Source organism: Rhineura floridana, chromosome 2, assembly GCF_030035675.1.
Source record: "Rhineura floridana isolate rRhiFlo1 chromosome 2, rRhiFlo1.hap2, whole genome shotgun sequence".
Classification (NCBI taxonomy): domain Eukaryota; kingdom Metazoa; phylum Chordata; class Lepidosauria; order Squamata; family Rhineuridae; genus Rhineura; species Rhineura floridana.
The window spans coordinates 190,899,624-190,926,048 of NC_084481.1; the positions used below are offsets into that span (position 1 = coordinate 190,899,624).

General features: G+C 42.0%; 1 protein-coding gene and 1 non-coding gene across 6 annotated transcripts in view; both read right to left on the minus strand.

Annotated features, from left to right (window-relative positions):
• The window catches only part of LTBP2 (latent transforming growth factor beta binding protein 2), a 189,620-nt gene that overhangs the window by 71,338 nt on the left and 91,857 nt on the right, over window positions 1-26,425 (minus strand). The gene's annotated exons all lie outside the window — the stretch shown is intronic.
• TRNAV-UAC (transfer RNA valine (anticodon UAC)) lies at window positions 23,370-23,441 on the minus strand. The gene has a single exon. It is a non-coding gene; the product is annotated as a tRNA-Val (tRNA).

Sequence of the window (26,425 nt, forward strand, 5' to 3'; positions counted from 1 at the left end):
CCTTGTTGGAATTGCTTGCCATTGCGCTTTTAGAATTTCCTTTTTTAGAAACTCCCACACATCTTGGACTTTTCTCATTAGGGTCATATGTTGCTGCTGCTGCCAGGAATTGGTTATAGGAATCCCTTTCCCACACCCTAGTATGATGTGGCCTCAGAATGGGATTCTCAATGAGGCAGACAGGGAGCTTGATGGGCTCTGGACCAGTGGCACCACCTCCCTCTGCTCACTCAGGTGCATACTATGAGGAAGCAAACCTCTCAATATGCCCTAGTGGGATGAACACAACTGCCAGGGTGTATAACAGGTGTGGGGAACTACAATGTCCAGCATCACTGGCCATTGGCCATGCTTGCTGGGACTGATGGGAGTTGTAGTTCAGCTATATCTGGACGGCCAAAGGTTCCCCACACCTGGTGTATAAGGAAATCAGTAGGGGTAAGAAGAAAAGGAATGAGGATATTACTCAGCAGGGCTAACCGATACAATTATCTTTAACCTGCATCCATTTTTTTGCCACTTACTATGGAAAGCAACACAAATAACTTTGCAAAAATATTAAAGCAACGTTTGCATTAACATAACTGATTGGAAGTTGCTCAGGAGCACATCTGGACCTTATTTTAGGTGATTTTTTTTCACACCAAATGCACAGATTTTACACAGTTGCTGCTGGGGATCCAGTTATCTTTCCTCAAAGAAGATGCACTGTTGCATGGGTCTAACATTTTGCAAGCACTCATAACACTATTTCCCTCCTTTCTCCCAGATACTCACACAAACATATTCACCCAGAGTATTCACTACTATAATAGCAAATGCTCTGTGGAACATAGTTGGGTAAGTATCTTGGGAGCCCTACTGGATAGCACTCATGACATCATTTGTGACAAATGATGTCATTTGTTATAAGTGATGTAACTCCATGGCTTCTGCTTAGACAAACTGAAAATTGCTCTTTTGCAATGGAAAAATCTTCAAGTAAAATAGTTTAAACAAACAATAAAGTAAAATTATTATTCTTTAAAGGTTAAGCAGTCCCCCTGCTGTTACCACCCAAGCATAGGAGCACTTATGATGTAATAATTGGTTATGGCTCCCTGACACATGTTCACTGCACATTTGGAAACTTGCCTCTCCTTCACAGTTTACCTCAGCAAACCCAATGTAACCAAGTTGTGAAGCAGCTCTTAGTAAAAATAAATTGTTTGTAGAACGTTGAACGTCAGTCACAGTTTCCAGAGGCTATGGATAGCTCCAACTATTGAAATGCATTAGCCAAAAGTAATAAATAGCACAGCTTTCATACGGGGTAGAAATAATAGGAACTGAGTGAGGGGATTAGTTAACTGGTAGCAAATAATCTTTAAAGGTAGCTTTTATTGTTGTCCACGTCAGCTCTGAATTATCTGTTAAGAACGGTGACAGGCATTACTCTCACTCATCTGAAATTAATTTAGTGGCTGAATTTAAAGAACAGAAAAGTTTACTCCACTGAGAATGATTATGCTTAAATTTGTCCTTGATGAACAATATTATTTCAGAACACTTCACTTTACACCTTAGATGACCAGAGCATATTTGCTCCATGTGCCCTAATATGAATTTCGAGATTGTTTCTATTTCTGAATTTAATAATATGGCAAAACAGGGAGGATTGACATTACTAGTCTAGAGGATATGAGACAGCTGGCTCTTTTAAGTAACTTCTTTGCTTAAAGGGCTATAAAAATTTTTTTTAATATGAACCACATCTTAATTAAAGCAGGAATTGCTGACATTTCAACATTAGTACGTCTGTACTTTTAACAGTCAGAGAAGGGAAAGGTGCAGCTTGCCAGGTTGCTGTGCTGCAAGGATTGGAAAAGCTGCACCTGCCAGATTTCCCTCATCTATGCAACATTTAAAGGTACAGGAGCGCTAAAGTTGAAAGATTGGCTTTCAGTTACACAGTTATATTTTCTGAGAGGAGATGAAAGAGAAGAGCACAAATAGGATTTGCAACAAAATGTTGCAGTATGGACTGCTCGTGTTCAATGTTTTAGTCAATCAGCAATGATGGGCCAGAAGGTAGGGAGACCAGCAGTAAGTGGAGCCAGAGTCAGGCCCCATCTGCACTATATATTTAAAGCAGTATCATATCACTTTAAACAGTCTTGGTACTTGTGATTATGTGAAAGTCTCACGTGTCACAGGCACCATAATTTTCAGGGACTTTTTATCAGAAGCGCTCATTCTTTTCCATACTTCCTGGCTCACTGTTGGTCAAGGCTGTGAACCTTCAACAATTTGACTGAGAGCTGTGAATGCAGACTTTTCACATGGTTTTAAATCCTTATTAAAGATTATTTTTAAAAGTTGTAAAGATTTTTTTATTGTAAAGAATTATTATTTGAATTTCTCACAATTTTGCATGGCAAGTGGCTTTAATATTCATTCAAGTGCTTTGGGGTCATAAGTAATTTTAGAAAATAGTATTACTTTTTCCATAATAAACATAGATCTGGTCCAGCCCTCTTGAATAACATATGTCTCCTGATACTGTATGCAATGGGTGGATAATATTTTTATTTATTTATTTATTTCTTAAACTTATATACCGCCCGACTAGCAATAGCTCTCTGGGCGGTTAACATAAAATACAATAAAATTACAGAATCTGATACAACAAGCATATAAAAACTACACAATCTAAAACGAAGTTACAAACATTTAACTAAGATTAAAATGCCTCAGAGAAGAGAAAGGTTTTAACTTGGCGCCGAAAAGATGATAGTGTCGGCGCCAAGCGTACCTCCTCGGGGAGACTGTTCCACAATTCGGGGGCCGCCACTGAGAAGGCCCTAGATCTTGTCACCACCCTCCGGGCCTCCCTATGCATCGGGACCCGGAGGAGGGCCTTCGTAGTAGACCGTAGTGTACGAGCCGGTTCGTATCGGGAGAGGCGTTCCGACAGATATCGTGGTCCCGCGCCGTATAAGGCTTTATAGGTTAACACCAACACTTTGAATCTGGCCCGGAAACATATTGGAAGCCAGTGCAGGCGAGCTAGCACAGGTGTTATATGCTCAGACCGCTTAGTTCTTGTTAGCAGTCTGGCCGCCGCATTTTGCACCAGCTGTAGCTTCCGAACCGTCTTCAAAGGTAGCCCTACGTAAAGCGCATTGCAGTAGTCCAAACGCGAGGTTACCAGAGCATGTACTACTGATGTAAGGTCCTCCTTACTCAGGTAGGGACGTAGCTGGGCTACCAACCGAAGTTGGTAGAACGCATTCCGGGCCACCGAGGCTACATGAGCCTCAAGTGAGAGGGAAGAGTCTAAAACAACTCCCAGACTACGAACCTGTTCCTTTAGAGGGAGTGTAACCCCGTCCAGGACAGGGTATATATCCACCATCTGATCGGAGAAACCATCCACCAACAGCATCTCAGTCTTATCAGGATTGAGTCTCAGCTTGTTAGTTCTCATCCAGTCCATTGTCGCGGCCAGGCAATGGTTCAGCACATCGACCGCCTCACCTGAAGAAGATGAAAAGGAGAAGCAGAGCTGCGTGTCATCAGCGTACTGATGACAACGCACTCCAAAACTCCTGATGACCGCACCCAACGGCTTCATATAGATGTTAAAGAGCATGGGAGACAAAACCGAACCCTGCGAGACCCCACATTGGAGAACCCACGGTGTCGAGCAATGTTCCCCAAGCACTATCTTTTGGAGACGGCCCGCCAAGTAGGAGCAGAACCACTGCAAAGCAGTGCTTCCAACTCCCAACTCCGCAAGCCTCTCCAGAAGGATACCATGGTCGATGGTATCAAAAGCCGCTGAGAGATCAAGGAGAATCAACAGAGTTACACTCCCTCTGTCTCTCTCCCGACATAGGTCATCAAACAGGGCGACCAAGGCTGTCTCAGTGCCAAAACCAGGCCTGAAGCCCGATTGAAATGGATCTAGATAATCGGTTTCATCCAAAAGCGTCTGGAGCTGGTCGGCAACCATTCGTTCCAAGATCTTGCCCAGGAATGGAACGTTCGCTACTGGTCTGTAGCTGCTGAAATCTTATGAAATAATATGAAAAAGGGCCATGATTTGCAGGAGCAGATCACTTACTTCATACATATACTCACTTTGTGCATTGTGGAAACTAGCACTTGCCACATCCTGACACACATGCAATGCGACTAAGGGCTGGTTCATACTGTGAGTTACTGTGAGATTGGTGCTACTTGCATCCCCATTTAATTTGCAGTGTTCACATGACATTGCAGGCAAAGAGAAGCTAGGACGCAGTTTTCCCCTATAAATCCGCATTAAACCAATACGGGGATAATGTGAAAAGTGAAGGAAAAACCATCTCCACTTCGCAGCGTTACTCCTTGTAAGTGCTTTGCTCTGATGTTTTTTGCTGGGGAGGGGGTGGATTGTCACTTTCAGATACTCCCCTTTCTCTGCCCACTAAACTCTCCATGAATTCCATTTTGTTTCCGTTGGCTTAACAACAACTTCTGACTGATTGCTCCTGAACTGCTGCAGCCCTCCTTTCTCTTGCTCCTTTCCCCCAGTAAACTACCTTCCTTCACTCCTGTTCAGGGCCGGCTCCAGGAATGCCGGGGCCCTTGGGCATCAGCTTGCCCTGGGCCCCAGTGTGTGTGTGCGTGTGCGAGCATGCATGCATGTATGCGGACCCCCACCTACCTGTCTGCCCTTAACGAAGATGGCGGCCACAGTTTCCCTAAGGGGATGACGCCTCCTCCACCATCTTTGTTGGTGGCATGTGTGCATGCTATGTGTGCGCATCTCTGCCATCAACTAAGATGGCGGCAGGGGCTTCAGTACCTTAGGGAAACCGCAGCTGCCATCTTAGTTAAGGGCAATGGTAAAAGACAGCAGACATGTAGGTGGGGGGCATGGGAGGCAGCGGATCGCGGAAGGGGAGCAGAGGGGCGGCTGAGGGGCCCCCTGTAGCTCCAGGGGCCATTGGGCTAGTGCCCTACCTGGCCACCCTTTAGAACTGGCCCTGCTCCTGTTCTTTCTTTCTTTCTTTTTTTAAACTTCAGCACAGTTCCAACTCTTTCCACCCAAACTTCCTTGGGCTTTGCAAAAGTGAAACTGAACTACCCCCACGACTTTCCGCACAGCGACGCCGATCTGCAGGAAGGAAGGGAATGTGGGGCTGCGCAGCATGTGGCAGCAGCATCGTCTATGCCCTGGCACGACAGAAACAGGGCAGCCCAAAGTGCATAGCGTGTTCCACTGAAATCACTTTTATATGACCCAGGCTAACAACTTCAGCAGCTGCACATGAGGCGCTGCTTTTCTCTTCCAGTTTACTGCACGCCATCCCAGTGGAGGGGGAAAACAGCAGCTCCTGGGTAGCCTGAGCCACCTCCACATCTCCCCAAAACCTATGCGCCAATTAGCAGCAATGTGACAGGAGGCATAGTCTCTCTCTCTCACACACACAACCTGTCTCCCACTAGCTAATTTTTTTAAAAAAGGAAGAAAGGGTTTTACTAGGAAGAGAAGGGGGGGTCTAGGCAGTGTCATGTCAATTTCACTCCGATGGGCTCTCCTGGCTTCAGCCATGAAGCCCGAACAGTCATTGGGATTGCAAGTTGTTTTTACAAGGCAAGGGGAAAAATTTACTCTGGAAAAAAAAGAGACCTCGGAGAAACGGGGCGCAGATGACCCCATTTCTTTTCAACTGCCAAATTTCCAGAAGCAGTTAGGGCACAGGTGAAGAATTTTTGCACATGCCCAGTAACCGAGTAACCAGAGGGAGTACGTGTGTAAAATTAGAGGGTGGGGCCAAAAGGAAACAGTGATACTAAACCTTTTGAGAGGGACGCCGACTAGTGTGAATGGAAAACAGCGGATTGGAAGGTAGAAGTGTGAACCTTGCAAATCTATCGTGATGGCAAAAGCTGCATCTTTAATACGAAGTACAGCTCCCATGTGAATCAGCCCTTAATTCAGTTTGGCCAAGTGCAAAATTAAGACACAGGGAAAGAACAATCTGCAGCCTGATCCTATAGATAGGTGGGGGGGGGGGCTTAGGCAGTCTGTAAAGCAGGAATGGGGAAGTTGCAGCTTTCCAGATATTGTTGGACTCCAACTCCCATCAGCCCCACTGAGCACTGCCACTGGTCAGGGATGATGAGAGCTGTAGTGCAGCAACAACTGGAGGGCCATTGGTTCCCTGTCCCTACTGTAAAGGATAGCATTCTAAGACTACAAACCTATGCACATTACCTGGGAATAAGCTCCTCTGAACACAGTAATACTTCCAAGTAGGGATATGCAAATTCCTACCTATGTCCTAAGCATAGGCCAAACTGCCCTTCTTCGTCCCATGCCACATATGAAGGCAGGATTTTGCTAGTCCTTTTCTTTTTCCACACAGTGAATTCCACATTGTTTTAATACTATTTCATGCTTATTTTTAGATGTCTTCATTATACTTTCATTATGTAAGGCAGGGATGGTGAACTTGCGGTCCTCCAGAGGTTGCTGGACTACAGCTCCCATCATCCCTGACCACTGACCAGCTGGCTGGGACAGATGGAAGCTGGAGTCCCACAACATCTGGAGTGTCATGGGTTCCCCATCTCTGACCTAAGAAATCAGTGCTTTTTAAAATCTTAGTCAGAGCTTGGAAAGTTAATTTTAAAAAGGAACTAATTCTAGTTCAAGTTCAGCATGTCCAAAAAGGAACTACTACCAGTTCACATGGAACTAGTTTGTTTCACGTTCAGTTCACAGTTCAATTCAAGTTCATTCAAATGATCCTCAGCATTTTTTTTCAGCATTTAGAATGTTACAAGCTGCTGTAAGTATAAAATATACTCAAGAAAACATCTAAACACATACATAATAGAATGTGAATTGTTTAATTTATTTTTACCAAAAATTACAATCTTTAAGTTTAAAGGCCGAAAGAGTGTAAAGATTCAAAATCACCTGTAAGAGAATGAACTTGAAGATGAACTCAAAACTGTTCAAAGTCCTACCCCCAAATGAACTTAATTCACATTTAGTTCACCCAGATATTATAGGAACTGCTTTCAGGTGTAGTTCAGATATTTTAAAACTAATTCAGTTTATTCCAAGCATATTGATCTTAATCAAACCAGTTTTTTTGGTTAAGTAGGTAGTCTGGCACATTCTCCTTTTGTTCGGGGAACTGACATCATGGGTGGGACAGTCAGAGATGCGGCCGTCAATGCACAATCAAAAGCCTTAAAGTGTGCTCCTGTCCATATTGGCAAGGGAAAGTTGGCTTTGGCTCTACTGTCAATCAGCTGATAGATGGTAGAGTAAAAGCCTGCTGGATTAGCTGCATGTGGTGCTTTGAAATTCTGACTTCAGGACTTCAAAGTGCCCAATCACCTGATGTCATTCTGATGCCAGGTGACTGACAAGCTGGCAGCCCTGCCCACCAGTCAAATTTGGCCTGTGAGGCTAGATCCTGATAATGATCTAGCCTGCAAAGCCAAAAAGGTTCTACATTCCTGCCATAATTGGTAATAGAGTTGTCATTTGGAAACAGTAACATACAGCTGGTATTTACATTATGATTTTTTTAAAAAAATAATTTTCCGTAGGATTAATCTGCCATGAAAACTGACAGAGTATGTAAGACAGGAGGTTTAATTCTGGGGTGGACCAGAGAACACCCCAAATTCATGAATTTGGATAACTTTCCTCAGACTTCTATACCTCCAAGTAAACATGCATAGAATTGCACAATACTGCACCCGAACATAAGGGGTATCTCTCTTCCTCTCACCTGTTCCAAAAGAGAAATCAAAGGGAAATTCAAACCGAGTAGAGATGTTGAATAATCAACAGGGGAACACACTGACTGACCGAGATAAAATAAAAGGAAGATGGAAGCAATACACTGAAGAATTATATATATAAAAAAATGCAAGGATGACAGATTTATTTACAGAGGAACTGTATGAAGAAGAACCAGAAATTTTAGAATATGAGGCGAAAGCTGCTCTTAAAATACTTGGAAGAAACAAATCACCAGGAGCTGATGGCATACCAATAGAGTTGCTACAAGTTACTGAGATGGAATCTGTCCAAATTTTGACAAAAAAATGGTCAACAAATATGAAAAATAAAGCAATGGCCCACAGTCTGGAAGCGGTCCATATACATCCCAATTCCAAAGAAAGGGGATCCCAGGAAATGCAGTAGTTATCGAACTATTGCCTTAATATCCCATGCAAGTAAAGTAATGCTCAAGATTCTACAACAAAGGCTCTTACCATATATGGAGCGATAAATGCCAGATGTCCAAGCTGCATTTAGAAAGGGAAGAGGTACCAGAGATCATATTGCAAATATACGTTGGATAATGGAACGGAGCATGAGATTTCAGAAGAAAATCACCGCGTTTTATAGATTAGAGCAAAGCCTTTGATTGTGTAGATCACGAAAAACTATGAAATGCTTTAAAAGAAATGGGGGTGTCACAGCAACTGATTGTTCTGATGAACAACCTACACTCTGGTCAAGAGGCTACTGTAAGGACAGAATATGGAGAAACCGATTGGTTCCCAATCGGAAAGGGTATGAGACAGGGTGTATTTTATCACCCTATTTGTTTAATCTATATGCAGAACAAATCATACGGAAAGCAGGATTGGACCAAGATGAAGGAGGTGTGAAAATTGGAGGGAGAAATATCAATAAGTTAAGATATGCAGATGATACCATACTCTTAATAGAAACCAGTAATGATCTGAAACGAATGCTGATAGAAGTTAAAGAGAAAAGCACAAAAGCAGGACTATAGTTGAACGTCAAGAAAACTAAAGTAATGACAACAGAAGATTTATGTAACTTCAAAATTGTTAATGAGGATATTGAACTTGTCAAGGATTATCAATACCTTGGCACAGTCATTAACCAAAATGGAGACAATAGTCAAGAAATTAGAAGGCTAGGACTGGGGAGGGCAGCTATGAGAGAACTAGAAAAGGTCCTCAAATGCAAAGATGTATCACTGAACACGAAAGTCAGAATCATTCAGACCATGGTATTCCCAATCTCTATGTATGGATGTGAAAGTTGGACTGTGAAAAAAGTGGGTAAGAGGAAAATCAACTCATCTGAAATGTGGTGTTGGAGGAGAGTTTTGCAGATACCATGGTCCACGAAAAAAGACAAATTAAACAGAACTATCATTAGAAGTTAAAATGATGAAACTGAGGTTATCGTACTTTGGACGCATCATGAGAAGACATGATTCACTAGAAAAGCCAATAATGCTGGGAAAAACAGAAGGGAGTAGAAAAAGAGGAAGACCAAATAAAAGATGGATTGATTCCATAAAGGAAGTCACAGACCTGAACTTATAATATCTGAACAGAGTTCTTTATAACAGGTGCTACTGAAGGTTGCTGATTCATAGGGTCGCCATAAGTCATAATCGACTTAAAGGCACATAACACACACACACACACTCTTCCCCTCCCCCTCCCCCTGCTATCATAGAATCATAGAATAGTAGAGTTGGAAGCGGCCTATAAAGCCAACAAGTCCAACCCCCTGCTCAATGCAGGAATCCAAATCAAAGCATTACCGACAGATGGCTGTCCAGCTGCCTCTTGAATGCCTCCAGTGTTGGAGAGCCCACTACCTCTCTAGGTAATTGGTTCTATTGTTGTATGGCTCTAACAGTTAGGAAGTTTTTCCTGGTGTCCAGTCGAAATCTGGCTTCCTGCAACTTGAGCCCATTATTCTGTGTCCTGCACTGTGGGACGATCGAGAAGAGATCCTTGCCCTCCTCTGTGTGACAACCTTTCATGTACTTGAAGAGTACTATCGAATTTTTATTATTTTAAATCATGGTTTGCCACTGAGGCTGACTGGGGGAAATAGACAACTAGCTGTTCCAGATACCTAGAATGTGAGCCACACCCATTTGCCAAGGTGGGAAATGGAAGTAAGTTTTGCCTGGTTTAGGAGAAAGTGGGCAAAGAGAGCTGAATGGCTGAGTGAGCTGTTTTGGGATCATTTGGACCAATGAAATTGTGTATCTGGTTCTTCCTATGTGCTTATTTCTACGCTCTCTTAATACCTACTTAACCTATATAAGTAATTGTTATAAAGTTATCCTAAGTCTCCAGAATGATTTCTTCAAAGAAAATTGGCTCTGTAAAAGCTGCAGTGGACTTTCCACTATCAATGCTAGACTTTTCCAAATGAAGCAAAAAATCAAATATATGTCACCCCTTCTGTATCATCCTTTTTACTGGCATATCAAGGAGGAGGTTAGAGGAAGGTAAATGGTGCCCTTTCTGGAATCTGCTGACTGCTTCAACACAGCTTCATGCTAAAGCCAGCCCTGTCCACCCCCAGGAGAATTGGGAGCAAAATTAGTATTAACCAGTAAACTAAACTGCAGTGGCTTTTAATAATCACCTCTACTGAATGATAATCGGTATTGAATCTGAGGTAAAAATTCTGAACCAGAAAAAGATACATTTTTCCTCACAACATGGTTGATGGCAAAATGCAAATGAAGAGGTATGGGCTTTAAGGGCCTGTTCACATGGTGCTTTTTGCAGATCCTTTTAATTTGGACCGTTTACTTGACGTTTTAGCCAACGCGTGTGCATTCTACTGCTTTTGCCTTTAACTCCGGATTAAATGCATGCGACAAAAACCCAAAATTGCTTTTAAAATCCGCACCTGTTTCTACCATGTATTACCTTTTAAGCGCCTTTTTTTCGCTGCAGTTTCTTTGCCATTAGATCCTCCCTTTTCTCCGCCCCTTTAACTGTCTCTGGGCGTCATTTTGTTTCCTGCCCTTGACGAAGCAACTTCCGGTTGCTCTCGCCTTCCTTTCTCCCACTTCCCCCCCAATAATTTCCTCCCCCGCTCCTTTAAACAAAATCACATTCCCCACCCCTTCATTCTCTCTCTTCTGCGGCGACACCAAGAATTCCCTGAGGGTAGCAGGGCTGGAGCTCGTAAAATTCCTTCCTCGGAGCTGTGGTTTTGGCACTGTTGTTTACGTCTAGCGCGTGTGTGTGCAAGAGAGAGAGAGAGTGAGAAAGTGTGTGTGTGGAGGACCTCTTCTGCCTTGTAGCATCCCTCCGTTCCCCCCCAAAGCTGGATCTCTTCCCTCCCTCGGGCTGATGCATGTGCCCTTTTTGCAGCCACGGCGAGAGGAGGCTGGTGAAGGCACCGCTGGGGTAATTTATAAGCGCCCAAAAGCGCAGGGGAAAGGGGAGCTGCCTTGGCGTCTCATCCCAGCATCTGCTCCACTCACAGAGAGCGATAATATTAAACGGTTAATGCTTCCTTTAGTAGCTGCTTTTAATGTCTCTCTAAAGATAATTGTTTGGGGTTTTTTATGTTTCCCAGAACGCATGCTGAGGCTTTTCCCAGGGTGCCAAAGGCACACTGATCTCACGCAGGGACAGCCTAACAGCCACGGGTGGGAGTGATTCCCTTTCTTTCAAGTGTCTATTCCTTCGCTGAGGGAAACACCGCCCCTTCCCCGCCTCCACAGTTAACATGCTAATGTGTGGGCGCGGCAACAAGGAAACGCTGATAGCGATAAACGCACACGCGTGTGAATGCTACAAAGAAAAACAGCCAATTTATTCGTAGCGAAGGCGGAAGTATGTGAACTGTCAAAATCAATCGCGATGGAAAAAGCAGCATTTTTAATGTGGATCTTGGGTCCCATGTAAACAAGCCCTAAGTCTTACCCTGGTCCTGTAAGAAGAGCCTAGCAGCCTCAAGTGTTCTTTTTAAAAGTCCACATAGTCACCTACTGTTAAGGTCAGGTGTTACCAAAACTGTGCAGTAACTGCCACCTGTGACTGCCTTTCCAAAGTTCTCTTCTTTTTTTTGACATAGTGGCACATGATAAAGGAAATGAAAGTGGAAGGAATGACACAGGCTCCTGATTAGTTGCTGGAGTAACAGCCCAGGGTTCATTTATTACCTTCCCCCTGCTTTTTTACAAGGTTCTCACAGTCTTGGCTACACTACACATGGCTTCCTGATTCACGGTAGTGAATTTTGAAAAGTTGCTTAAAATAGGTCTATGGGGTTTAAAAAGAAAAGAAAAAGCTGGCAATATGCACAATTAAACCTCTCAAAAACTATTTTTAATAGGTGAGTATAAGCAAGCCAATAAATTCCAGAAAAACTCCAGTACCATGTTCGGGTGAATTAAAATGATTTTTGAAGGAAATGTGGGACACAGGCATGAGTGAATCTGGGATCATGAATGTGCAGCATAATCATATGCAAGTTTACTCAGAAGCAAGTCTCACTGGGTACTACGTACGATTCTGGCCTTTGCATCTTGAAAATGATGTAGAGCTGGAAAAGGTACAACCAAAATCATAAGGGGCTTCCTTACAAGGAAAGGCTACAATGTCGGAGGGGTAGCTTAGAAAAAATGCAAGTAAGGGGAGGACATGAGAGAGAGAGATAAAATTATGCAAGGAGTAGAGAAAGCAGATAGAGGTCACATCCACACCATACATTTAAAGCACTCATACCACTTATACCACTGGGAACTGCAACTCTGTGAGGGGTCTCCTAACAACTCTCAGCGCCCTTAACAAACTTCTGTTCCCAAAATTCTTTGGGGGAAGCCATGAAGGTTAAAGTGATATAATACTACTTTAAATGTAGGGTGTTTTTTTCATCTCTCATCATACTGGGGTCATCCAATGAAGCTGAATGGTGGGAGATTTGGGAAAGACAAAAGGAAGGACTTCTTCACACAATATATACTGAAAATATAGAATTCGTTATCATAGAATACAATGGTGGCCACCAATTTAGATTGCTTTAAAAGGGAATTAGCTTCACTATCAGTGGCTACTAGTCATGATGACTATATGCTACCTCTAGGACTGGAGGCAGTACACATCGGCATACCCGTTGCTGGGAATTAACATGCATGTCCTGCTTGCAGGTTTCCCATAGGCATCTGGTTGGCCACTGTGGAAAGCAGGATGCAGAACTAGACAAGCCTTTGTTCTGATCCAGCAGGGCTCTTCATATGGTCTTATATTATGTTTTTATGTTCAGTGAGGCTTACTCCTAAGAAAGTATGTTTGAGATTGCAGCCTGAAGAAATTTAGGAAGGAAAATAGGAAGCTGCATTATACTGAGACAGACCACTGGTCCATGTAGTTTACTATTATCAACACCAGATGTGGCCCCCAGATGTTGGACTACTACAACTCCCATCATTCCTATCCATTGACCATGCTGGCTGGGTTGATGTCCAACAACATCTGGAAGGCTGCAGGTTCCCCACCGCTGATCTGTGCTGACTGACAGTTCTCCAGAGCTTCAGGCAGGAGGCTTTATCTGCCTTACTTACAGATGTAAGTAAGCATTTGGAACTTTTTTTGCATGCAAAGCATGTGCTCTATCACTGAACCCTTCCACTCATCTGTCTACTTACATATAGAACAACACATTTTAGGACAAGATATGCATATATACTTTATATAAATAAATATCAATGTAAGATCATAGGATCTTTGTTTCTGAATTTCTTGTACATTACACTTCCTCTTCCCTCCCTTTGTGTTTGCTCTGATGTCTTCTACTGGTCTACTACCCCACCACATGAAGACGGTTGAATCAGTCCTAAAATGTGATGTTTGGGGTAGTGGATTAGCTGCACTCCATTTGGTTGCAGAAAAGAGAAATACAGTTTTAGAAGGATATAAAAGAGTGGCGACCAATTTAAAAAAAAATACTTTTGTTTTTTGCAAGCATACCACAAAATATGTCCATAGTATGACATGGTGCCACTGGAATATACACTACAACATATGTGCTGCCCCATGCTTTGGAGCGATTTTGCTTCTAGCCTACTAAAACCAGGTAGCACTGCAGTGCTAGAGAGGCCTGATTCTCCTGCTCTTGTCCAGGTGTGCCACAAACCCCTGCTCCTTGTGTCATTTGGGACACCGACCTATGTCACAAATCAACCACCTGTAATCTAGATCAACATTCAAGCTTGGTCTCAGCTACTCAAGCATTTTCTTCTAAATAGATGAGGTCATCAATTAATCAACAATGGTCCAGAAAGAATGAAGCCTTTAAAACTAGGTCTGAAGGAGAACTGCAGCAGACCTTATCATTCCCTCCATTCCAAATAATCCGATCCTGTGGCTCTGGATTCCTACCCTTGGATGTTAATAAGGAAAGACAACAAAGTCACTTGAAGAAAACAGGCCAGATGTTCTGACTAAGCACAGCTGGTGACTGCATCCATAGAGGCAGCCAGAAAGGACAAGCGCTTCTCACTCTGTGTGTGTCTGGTTATATTTCTCTCTTTCTGGTGGCTTAGACTAACAGGCATCTGAGATATCCTTCCTGGGGGCGGGGGGAGTGCCTGAAGATTTGGCTAAGGGTTAAAATGATGTAACCTTTAAGCCTTGCTTTACTGCAAACAGCAGGCTTTGTTTGAAGGGCCAGTGCTGCTTTGCAGGTGGCTAAAGACAAGGACTCCACCTACGCTGCCTGGACAGTAACCCATTTCCCCAATGTCAGTTCAGTGCCATGGCATTCCCTGTCCTGTCTGCAAGCAAACAACAATCCCAAGCTAGGGCTGTCTCACACAAAAAGAAGGGGAAAGATCTGTCATTTTAAGTGAGAGGTTAGGCACAAGGAAACCTAGAGACAAGGAAGAAAGTACACCATTCGGAGCCTTGAACTTGAGACTTTTATGGTCATACCAACATGTCATGTAAGCTTCATGAAGACATTTCATAAAATACAAAAAAAATTGTAGAAAGAAGGTAATTTACTGGCAAGGTAATTCATCATGCTAGCTTTCAAGCTGCTATACAAATTTCATTTTGGTATATCTCATATGCTGTGTCATCAGGTAAACAAAAAGTAATGCCACTACTTATAAATAAACAGCTTCAGTCTGAAATTAATTTATCCCCAGAAGGGCTTTCTATGAGTTTTTCTTTCTGATGGCCATCATGTCTATGCAGCCCCTGTCCCCTTTGGTTGCTTGAGGTTGTTGTTTAAAAAATGGGACAAAACTGGCATTTCAGATAACTTATGAACCTGCATCTTCCAGTAATAACATCACGAACTCTTTCATCCTTATCCTCTGCCTTGTAGCAGCAATTGCACTAAATATTCTGCATATAAACTAGGGACCCACTGTGTAACTTTTACATGAACCCATTTGGAAAAAACAAAACAAAACACCCCCAACAGTGAAATAACAGGAAATACAAAAGCAGAAGCAGGGACTGTATCTCAACTTACAAACAGTGTCCACTGCAGGTCTACGGCACTGCTGGGATTCTCAGTCCTAACCAGTGAACTCTCTAAATGGGGAAAACTAAAACTTTAATTTGTGTTGATCACAGAGGCTTGGATTCCAAGATAATGTTAAGAAAGTTCACAGAAGAAAAGTTTCCTTCCTCCCTCCCCTGCCCCAAACCCATCTGTGCAGCAGCACTCCACAAAAATGCTTCTCTGGAGGGTCAAGGGGATGGGGGGGGTAATAGAGAAGAGGAGAATCTCTCAAAACTAGACAAATTCTTGGAAAATTCCCATCTCCCCGGCAGCTCCTATATCCCATCTCACATTGCGGGGCCCTTGACCTTCCAGAGAGGGTTTTTCAGAGCGCTTCAGGGGGGAGGAGGGGAGGAGAAACTTTCCTTCTATGAGCTTCCTGAACTTAACTTATTTTAGGATCCAAGCCAGTGATGTATATTATTCACTTGCAGAGCACATGGCAGACGATGGATCAAAAGATCTGGGTTTTTGTGGCACCTTCAGTTAAAGAAACAGCTCTGGGCATGGGCAGGTAATCACAGTTTCTGTGTGAACTCTAAATTGGATGTAAGAATCTTGTCCTAGCCAACTTCCAAGTTATTTAAAATGTGGCATGTGTACATGCCACTCCTCGGGAGCCCTCAGGGTGCCAAGCTCTCAATTAGAAGAACTTGTTTGCAGATAATACTGGGAGCTTGCCGCACACTTTGATGCATATACTTCTAGGCTACATGTCTGCTATAGTGCTCCAAGTATGCCTTACATCAGTGAAGGCAGCTGCATATGAAAGAGTGAAGCCTGAGGCCTAACAGAAGCCAGAGCAGGGTCATTGCTATGAATGATTAGCTACAAAACACAATGCTAACTTGCTGAACTGCATGCTGAAGTAGCTGCGTAGGTATCAGTTTAACAGTCACAGTTAATCTCTGAAGGGTGGGGGCAGGCATGGCTGCTTGGGGGGTTCTGAGCCGCTGCTGACAGGAAGATGATGGAACTGAGCCAGGTATCACAATCAGAAAACACTGAACTGCCTGTATGACAAACAAGGGGCCTCCTTAAGGAGTGAAGGCGGGTTCCAACAAGAAGAAAATATATTATTACCTGGAGAATAACCCTATGGAGTGGAGAATGGAAAGGAACTAAACTGCTCAATGAGAATTTGCAAGAGTAAGCAGGAAAGTAGAGAGCCAGTGTGGTGTAGTGGTTAGAGTGTTGGACTATTTATTTATTTATATTATTTGATTTATTATTTTATATATATCCCGTCCTTCCTCCCAGCAGGAGCCCAGGGCGGCCCAGGGTGGAATACCACCTGGGAGACCAGGGTTCGAATCCCCAGACAGCCATGAAGCTCACTGGGTGACCTTGGGCCAGTCACTGCCTCTCAGCCTCAGAGGAAGACAGTGGTAAACCATTTCTGAACCATCGCTTACCATGAAAACCCTATTCATAGGGTCACCATAAGTTGGGATCGACTTGAAGGCAGTCCTAGTAGGAAAGTGGAGAGTAAGAAAGCTATGTGACCTTCTGTTCATGATATGCAGGAATAAAGAAATGGGTGGTGTTTGGGGCAAAGTATAATGTTGGCTTCTGAGACAGATGCTACCTCAGCATTCAACCAAGTTAAATTTAATGTAGCTTAACATGTGTCTCTGAAGAACTGTAATGAATGAAGCAGGTCCAGCATCAGAACATGGCAATCTTGGTAGGTGCTGGGTCCAGGTACCCCAGCAGACCTCTCAGTGCACTGACATTTACTCTAGACCGTAAAACAAAATAATAACAAAACAACTAAAAAGATGGGCCATTGAAATGACTCAGAGTAGCAAGGTTCCATTATTAAGCCTGACTGCTGGAATCAGAATACTAAATAATTAATATTAAAGCACAGAAAGTCATAATAGCATTTAAAACAGGAGCTACAATCAGAAGATACAGGCTGCATACATATCATACATTTAAAGCACATGACTTCCCCCAAAGAGTCCTGGGAACTGTAGTTTACCCCTCACAGAACTATTCACAACACCCTTAACAAACTACAGTTCCCATGATTCTTTGGGGGAAGACATGTGCTTTAAGTCTATGATGTGCACTCAACCTAAGTTAAAATTACTACCCAAAAGTGCCAGGACTGTTACATGCCCAGTTGCTTCAACCAGGGGCTACAGCTAGGGAAAGTGTACAAAAAACCCAGAGCAAAGTACCTGCCTCTGGATTTCTTGCTCATTATAGTTTGTGAGTGCAAGAGCATGCACTGCATATTCAGTTTGCTCATTGCGGGGCCAGTGAGTTTGGCATTCCCCTGTGAGGGAGAGTCACCTGGGCAGCTAGTTAGCCATCTAGCTGAACACCAATGGAGACTGTTGGGCCCAAGTGCTGAGCATTCTTTCTTAATAAGCTGCAGCTTTAAATTCACAGCTGGCCTAAAATGGCCTGGATGCCCAGGCGCTTCAAACAGGGTAATTGTGTGGAAGTTTGGAGAAAGGGAAGCTTGGAATGGATGTCCTTTTAACCCTTCCCAACAATATGATTCTATAATGGGATATAGATTTTTGATCATATTAATTCAAATGAACTTTCAAAAAGCCTCTAACAGTTTCGGTGTGTGGGATAGATTCAAGCAACTCTACTGAATCTATTTAAGCAATTAAAATTGCTTGGTTCCACTTCTATGCACTGTAGAACAATTAGTGCAGCACTACCAGCTGCACTCCACTAGCAAAGGGCTGTGAGCTAACAGAAAGTTCACACAATATGTACACGTTCAATGGAGACAAAGCACTGGCACTTTTTAAGTAGTACAGTCTCTTCTAAATCTTTGGGGATCACTCCAGAGAGAGTGATGAGTAACTTGTCCCTAAATCATACTGAAATTCCACTGCATGAAAAGACTCACATAAATGCACACTTAATTAAAAGCACTACATAAATTCCATTTCCATGGAATCAACTCCCTTTCCATTTAAAAATTGCCCCACAGCACACTCAGCATGAGTTGAGCAGCTTCTGGGGCACCATGGAACTATTTCACTGGCAAAGTGCCTTTCAGAGACTTCATTAGCTGTTTGCAATATTTTATCTGAGTCATCTTTTTATCATTATTCCAGTGGGGATGACCAAGGATTTGCTTTTCACAGTGTTTTCCATTCTAGCACAAAGAATGGTGTAACATCATTCAGCATTTCTCAATGACTCTGGCTGAATCCGGGCAACCTGCCATCTATTTGCCAATCCTAGCTGGCTTCATAGGAGGTCCACTGAGGAAATGCACTGAATACTATCTCAACACTACCCATGCTAACTTTCAAACACACAATGTTTTCTCTCATTAGGTCAAAAACAAAAAAACTTTTAAAAAGTGTGAAAGGACAAAGATATGTGTAAGTTGCTTGAAGCTCTACTTCTTAACACTAAAAGATTGGGAGGATGGGGCAGGAGAACAGAAAGGAGAATGAGATAAAGGACAATGTATGAGTGCCCAACTGCATTGTAAGTCTGCATGATTGTCTAAGGCAGGCTTTCCCAATCTTTGGGTCCCCCAGTGTCGTTGGACTACAACTCCCATCATCCCCAACCAGCATAGCCAATGACTAGGAATGATGGGAATTGTAGTCCAGCAACATCTGGGTACCCAAAGGTTGGGAAAGGCTAATCTAAGGTAAAGGTGGCCAAATGGCATCCCATAGATGGGCATATAACCCCCAAAGCAATTTATTAGCCCTACCAAATTTTTAGTCAAGGTATACTCAAATGTTTGCCCACAATTTCAAGAAGAGGAAAGGCTCTTCAAATTTTAAGAAAGAGATATTCCATACTTAAAGGTTTGCATTTTGCGAGTAAAGCCGCTGTTATGCTCAAACAATGCATGAGTTCTGTAATTTTGAAGCCCTTATTAATTGATGATCTCGATATTATTATAGAGCCTGGCCACCAATGAAGGGGTTGGTTTGTATGGCAAACTGTTACTGTAAAGGACTGAAAAGTTCCCATTCAAATGTATTCCATGTTTCCCTATGCCTTGATTGATTCCTAATATGATATAGCTTTCTAAGGTATTCCAACTGATGCCACTATTAGTTTCTGCTACTGTTCTAGTTAATTATCTCCTGAAAAGGATCTTACACCATCCCTCCTCCCTGAAATTAAGGTTTGACCTTTTGTGATCTCCTGAGAAAAGAAGTGCAGAGGCAGGACTTAAGAGGAAAGAGCTAGCAGACCTTTGACTTACTTTCACATACGGTACTTGGGACCGTTTTAAATCCTGACTCACCACTTCTCCTAGGAAGCTGAGCAAAATGAGACCCTTGGAGCATGTCTGAAGGCTTACGGAGCAGAACAAAACTGCCTCTAGTGGCTAAACCTCTAAAATAATAGGTATTAATCTTAATCTCCATTAAATATAAAGGTTTTTCACTTGATTTTAAATACGTAGGCTGTTGTAAACACACACACACAACCCCCTCATCTACAACAGGGTTGTTAAGCATGAGTCATTCAGGGAGATAATGGATTGGTTTCTACTCTATGTAACACCTATCTGTTATTTAAAAAACAAACTCAGATTAATTCAGATTCTATGGATAATTTTATGTCTTGGCAGCAAGACAAGGACAACTCTGATTGTCTTCTTCTTCCCAATATTTGCTTGGCTGTACAGGCATTTTAATATATGAGGCTAACGCTGGTTTATGCTTAAATCAGTCTATAATGTGAAAGTAAAAGCTATTAGAGAAGGTACAAAGTAGCAAAGAAACTTAATGTATTAATATGTTGTACCCTTAGGCCTTGTTTGCACAATACTTTAAAACATAGTTTAAAAAACCTGCAGTTTAAAGGTGAATCCTGCTGAAATCGAAGGTGCTTCGCTTCTCCTCCACTCCTGCTGCAGCATTGCCGGGACCTAAGCCATAGTCTGACTTAGCATTACATCAGGCTTGTGCTTTGTTTCCCCCAAGCAAACCATAAGTGGTAAGGAGGGATGGTGTAGAATATTTGCTAAATCTGATTCGGTATCAAATTCTGGGATAATCTGCAAGTTCGTCTCATCATTAAATATTAGACAGGCACCATCTCTTGTTATCTTTTCGGTGCCTACTCAAGATCTTCCTCTTTCAACAAGCCTCTTAAGTAGAGACCTTATCCTAGTCTGCGTCTGTGTTGGAATTGCTTTTTAAGATGTTTTTAAAGAAATGTTGTGTTAATACGTTTTAAAGTCTGTTTTTATTATGTTTTAGATTTCTTTTGTGTGTTTTTGTTTGCTGTCCTGGGCTCCTACTGGGAGGAAGGGCAGGATATACATTTAATAAATAAATAAATAAACAAAATAATTGAACAGGCTTCCACTCTTTGCATGCATTCGTGGCAGTTAGCAACACCACAATTTTTTTTAATTTGTGGCAAGAATTATGTAATAAATTATTATTATTATTATTGTAATCTGCTGCTGCTGTATACATTATATAAATATACAGCAGCATAAGGAATAACAGAAAAAATAACAATAAAAAGGGAGAGCCAGGAATAGTGATAACTATAGCGAATAGGAACTGTCAGCCCATCTGATGAATTGAAAAACGGAATGGAATCAGATAATGAGCCCCATCCTTAATGGTAAACTAAGAACAAACCTGGGTTAAAGACCATGGTTTGTTTGGGGAGAAAGAAATCATGAACCTGGGTTTTACATAACTCTAAGCTACACCATAGCTTAGATCTTGGCAGTGTAGCAGCAGCAGGACTGGAGGAAGAGTGAAGCACCCACAGTTTATTATTATTATTATCTTTCTTTATAGCCCGCCCTTTCTCCAAACGGGAACTCAAGGCGGCTCCCAGATAAAAATAAGTGCACATCATTAAGAACATATAAACATATAAAACAGATAAAATCAGCATTAAAACAGGATTAAACTATTATGATGTTAAAACCAAATAGATATACAATTAAAATACTGCAACCCAATTTAGGAGTATACAATTAAAACAATACTATACAGCACCCTCTTCAATCACTACCCTTAAAGCTTTCAGTTCCAAAGGCCTGCCGGAAGAAAAAAGTCTTTAGCTGGTTGAAAATAATGTGCAAAACAGGAGATAGTATGAGAGAGCCTCACATATGCCTTTTAGGGTCTGTTCCCTTGCTATTTGACACCTGGGGTTGTACTTAGGCTTAGACTGGAATCAGGCCTCAGACTTCGGCACTCTCTCCCCAGAAAAAATGGGTTCTATCTCAGAGGTTCAGGATTATCCCACATTCAATTTAAACATTTGCTCACCTGGGTATTCATCCTAGTGTTGAGTGGGGAAAGGTCATATTGTTTTATAAATGATTACTGTAGAGTAGATGAACAATAATGTGTTACCGTTATTTTTAACTGATACACTAGTTGTTAATTGCGTTACTATGTATTTTATTGTTGTTAAGTCACTTTGAGACTTTTTTGGTAGAGAGTGACAAATTGAAATAATAATAATAATTTTAACTATTGATGGTATTCAGTGCTAGTCCTGCTGAGAGTAGACCCATTGCAGTTAATAGACATGACTAACTTAGGTTCATTCATTTAAATGGATGTACTCTGAGTAGTGCTTAGTTGAACATAACCCCATGTCCCTGTAAGAAAGGGAGGCAGGGGGAGCATGCAAGCTCTCACTCTAGAGACAACAAATGAACAGGTGTTTGTCTGATTTTTAAAAAATGGTCTGTGCTTGTAATGCTTATCCTTAGGCAGCTGTATGTACAGTTCTTAGGCAGCTGTATGTACAGTACAGTATATATCTGTATTTGTTTTTCTATCACTTTAGGAATGCGCAACAATTTGGCAGCTTTTAAGCCAATATTCTCACATCTTAGCCTCAGAAAGTAAACACAGAAAGGCGTTTCCTATGATATCTACAATACCAGAACATGAACTGAGACATGAGCTAGAAGCATTAACACCCTGAGCGAGTGTGTCCAAGTGGTGTCACAAGACCAAGGCAGAGCAGTAAGGTCACTGGGAATCTATTGACAGAAAGAGTGCACCATACACTCTGTGCCTTTTGTGAAGAAGGAAAATGTGCAGAAACGGAGCCCCTCTCTCTTGCAGCAGTCCTGTGCTTATGTGCCTGTGCACCAGGTCTGATACTAAGAAAATGTTTCCTGTCTAAAGGTGCTGAAAAGCTGAAGCAGCAGCTCTCTTCCTGCCATTTTTTCCTCACCAAGTGCTGTTTGAATGAGGAGCCGGTTACTTTTGTGGTCACCTCTTCAGAATGTATGGAAGTTAAAAGAGCAGAAGGTGAGAGACATTGAAAGGTGAAACTGTTCATGGCAGTTTAAAAATTAGGCTTCCAAAGGTGGTCTATCTTTCTTCCATTGAAAGCAAGAGACAAGAAAAGCTGCATTCTAAATCTAAACAAGGACAGAGAGTTTCTGCTGGCAGGGAAAGACGCAAGAGCCACAGGGAAAGAATTTTTGCTATCCTCTTTCATATCTATATGGAATTAATCTGCAATCAACAAGTCACATACATAAATATATACTGAATCAGACCATTCCTCTATCTAGTCCACTATTGTCTGTTCTGAGTGGCAGCAGCTCTCCAAAGCCTTAGACAGAGCTCTTTTCAAGCTCGGGCACGTCAGTTACTTTTAATTGGGGATGCCAGGAATTGAACCTGGGACTTAATGCATGTAACACGTGTGTTTTACCATTGAACTATGGCCCTTTCTCATAAACACTTGAACAGGTCTTAACCATTGTTTTACATCTTGTTTGCGTACTTAAAAGATTATATGAGGGGATTTAACCCTAAAAAATCATCACCAGCTCTTTAAAGGCATTTCTTCATGACCCTGAGCATGCTGCCAATGGAGAAGATATCATATGCAAGCAACAGTTATGCTTCAATTTATAATGAAATCCCTATGGATACTCTATGTTAATAAATAAAAAGAGACCAATAATGTAAGAAGCTGCCTTATTTTGAGTCAGACCGTTGGTTTATCTAGCTCAGTATCGTCTACACTGACTGGCAATGGCTCTCTAGGGTTCCAGAGTGGGGTCTCTTCCAGTTTTACCTGGAGCTAACGGGGATTGAACCTCGGGTCTTATGCATGTAAAGCAGATGCTCTACCACTGAGCTATAGCCCTTCATATTACTGCAGGTGAAAGGAAAACCAATTCTGGCCATATATATGGAACAGAGCAAGGAATTTCAGAAGAAAATCACCCTGTGCTTTATAGATTACAGCAAAGCCTTTGACTGTGTAGATCATGAAAAACTATGGAATGCATTAAAACAAATGGGGGTGCCACGCCATCTGATTGTCATGATGCACAACCTATACTCTGCACAAGAGGCTACTGTAAGGACAGAATATGGAGAAACCGATTGGTTCCCCATCGGAAAGGGTGTGAGACAGTAGTATATTTTATCACCCTATTTATTTAATCTATATGCAGAACATATCATATGGAAAGCAGGATTGGACCAAGATGAAGGAGGTGTGAAAATTGGAGGGAGAAATATCAATAATTTAAGATATGCAGATGATACCATACTACTAGCAGAAACCAGTAATGATTTGAAACAAATGCTGATGAAAGTTCAAGAGGAAAGCATAAAAGCAGGACTACAGCTGGACGTCAAGAAGACTAAAGTAATGACAACAGAAGATTTATGTAACTTTAAAGTTGACAATGAGGACATTGAACTTGTCAAGGATTATCAATACCTTGGCACAGTCATTAACCAAAATGGAGACAATAGTCAAGAAATTAGAAGAAGGCTAGGACTGGGGAGGGCAGCTGTGAGAGAACTAGAAAAGGTCCTCAAATGCAAAGATGTATCACTGAACACTAAAGTCAGGATCATTCAGACCGTGGTATTCCCAATCTCTATTTATTGATGTGAAAGTTGGACAGTGAAAAAAGCAGATAAGAGAAAAATCAACTCATTTGAAATGTGGTGTTGGAGGAGAGCTTTGTGCATACCATGGACTGCGAAAAAGACAAGTAATTGGGTGTTAGAACAAATTAAACCAGAACTGTCACTAGAAGCCAAAATGATGAAACTGAGGTTATCATACTTTGGACACATCATGAGAAGACATGATTCACTAGAAAAGACAATAATGCTGGGAAAAACAGAGGGGAGTAGAAAAAGAGGAAGGCCAAACAAGAGATGGGTTGATTCCATCAAGGAAGGCACAGACCTGAATTTACAAGATCTAAACAGAGTGGTTCATGACAGATGCTTTTGGAGGTCACTGATCCATAAGGTCGCCATAAGTTGTGATCAACTTGAAGGCACAAAACAACAACAACATATGGATGGAGCAATCAATCAACTGAGCTTGATATGATGGGGGAGGGCTGTACCTCAGTGGAAGAGCATTTGCTTTGCATGCAGAAGGTCCCAGGTTCAGTCCCTAGTATCTCCAGTTAGGGCTGAGAGAGACCCTAGTTTGAAACCCTGGAGAACCACTACTAGTCAGTGTAGACAATTCTAAGCTAGATAGACCAATGGTATGACTCAGTATGTTCATGTGATGTAACCCCAATGTCAAATATTGATGTCACAATCATTATTGGGGCAGTGAGGAAGAGAAGAACCAAGCAGCCAGCAGGCCCCTCTATTAGCAAAATATTCTCCACACATTCCAATTTCTCTTCATAGTTGACTAGATCTAAAAGGGATGGAGCAGATTAAGGAAAGCACATAGCTAGTTAGGCTACAAAACAGCAACTGTCACAATGCAGAGGTGTATTTGTGCATTCTCTCTCTTAAACACACAAATGAATTGATGATTAGGGCTAGGTTAAACCCTCAGTATTCCCTTTCATGAAGCTCCAAGAAATCAGACTTGGACTGCAGCCCAGCACACTGTACGCAATGATGACTTATTCATACAATCCACAACTTTCAGCTGCCCAGCCATGTCTTGAGTTCATAACGTGGTTTCTAGATGCTGATTTCTGGTTTAGCTTATTGCAACCAGTCAAAAAACTGGTTAAGTGGCATAAGACTGTCTATGCTGAGTTCGTCACATTGCATCAGCTGTTACATAACTGGTTCAGTACCTGGCAGCATGGATGAAAGTTGGCTAAGCTAACAGAAAAGAAAGCACAGCTGCCCTGGGCTCAAAGGTCATGTAGACAGGCCCTGACAGTTCTATGAACCTAATGCTGGTATCAATTTCATTATGACAGAAGTCTTTATCCAGCAAGCCTTAGGAAAGATAAAGATGAACTCAAGATCCTAGACAGGCTCCTTTGGCAAACTCCAAACAGGTTAAACATGACCCAGATAGAAGGAGCCTGTGATACAAACCCCAGAGCAGAATTGGTTGGCCACTTCCAGTCTTACAGAGGCTAGTTCTTTCATCACATGGCATTGCCATTTCTGATATAGTAAGCCCTCCTTGACTTGAGACTGTGGGCTGATTTTCACATCTCTCACTAGAAGCTCATTAACAGACTGAAGTCTGGTTTTTGACTTGTGGAATGCAAGGGTTATTTCAGGGCCTTTCTGCACAATCAATTATTGAGCCCCAAATACATTTGTTACACTTACTTCTCGCACACAATCAAGTCCCCCCCCTCCAAATTGCACTTTTGTTGTGGGGGGGTATCTTTTTTATTTATTTTACACTTGGGAAAATGTAACACTTCCCTAAGATAGTCTATTCATTTTTATGACAGCTATGTGAAATGTGTTTACCTGAATGTCACCGCCATGACTGGATATTTTTTGTGAGAGTGGATATTTTTGTGGCTTATTTAGTGGACGTTTTTGTGATGTATTAGTGACAAGAAATACAGCTCTGCCATCCCAAGTCTGCACTATTTTATTATCCTACTAATTTTTTAAAAAAATGTTGATGGTTTTGGGCTCTTTTACTGTAATATTTTGCCATGCAACCACTCACCTAGTCACATATATTTAAAGGGGCAAACACAAACAAAGCTGTCTCCTTCTTTTCCTCTTTATCAATGCCTTGCACATTTTGTGAAGCCGCTTTTTATTTCCCTTTAATTCTTTGGAGGCTGCATGCTTCCCCATCTCCTGTACTGAGGGGCCTGCCAAACAGATTTTTACAAAAGTTGACTAACCTCTACAATTGTTCTGCATC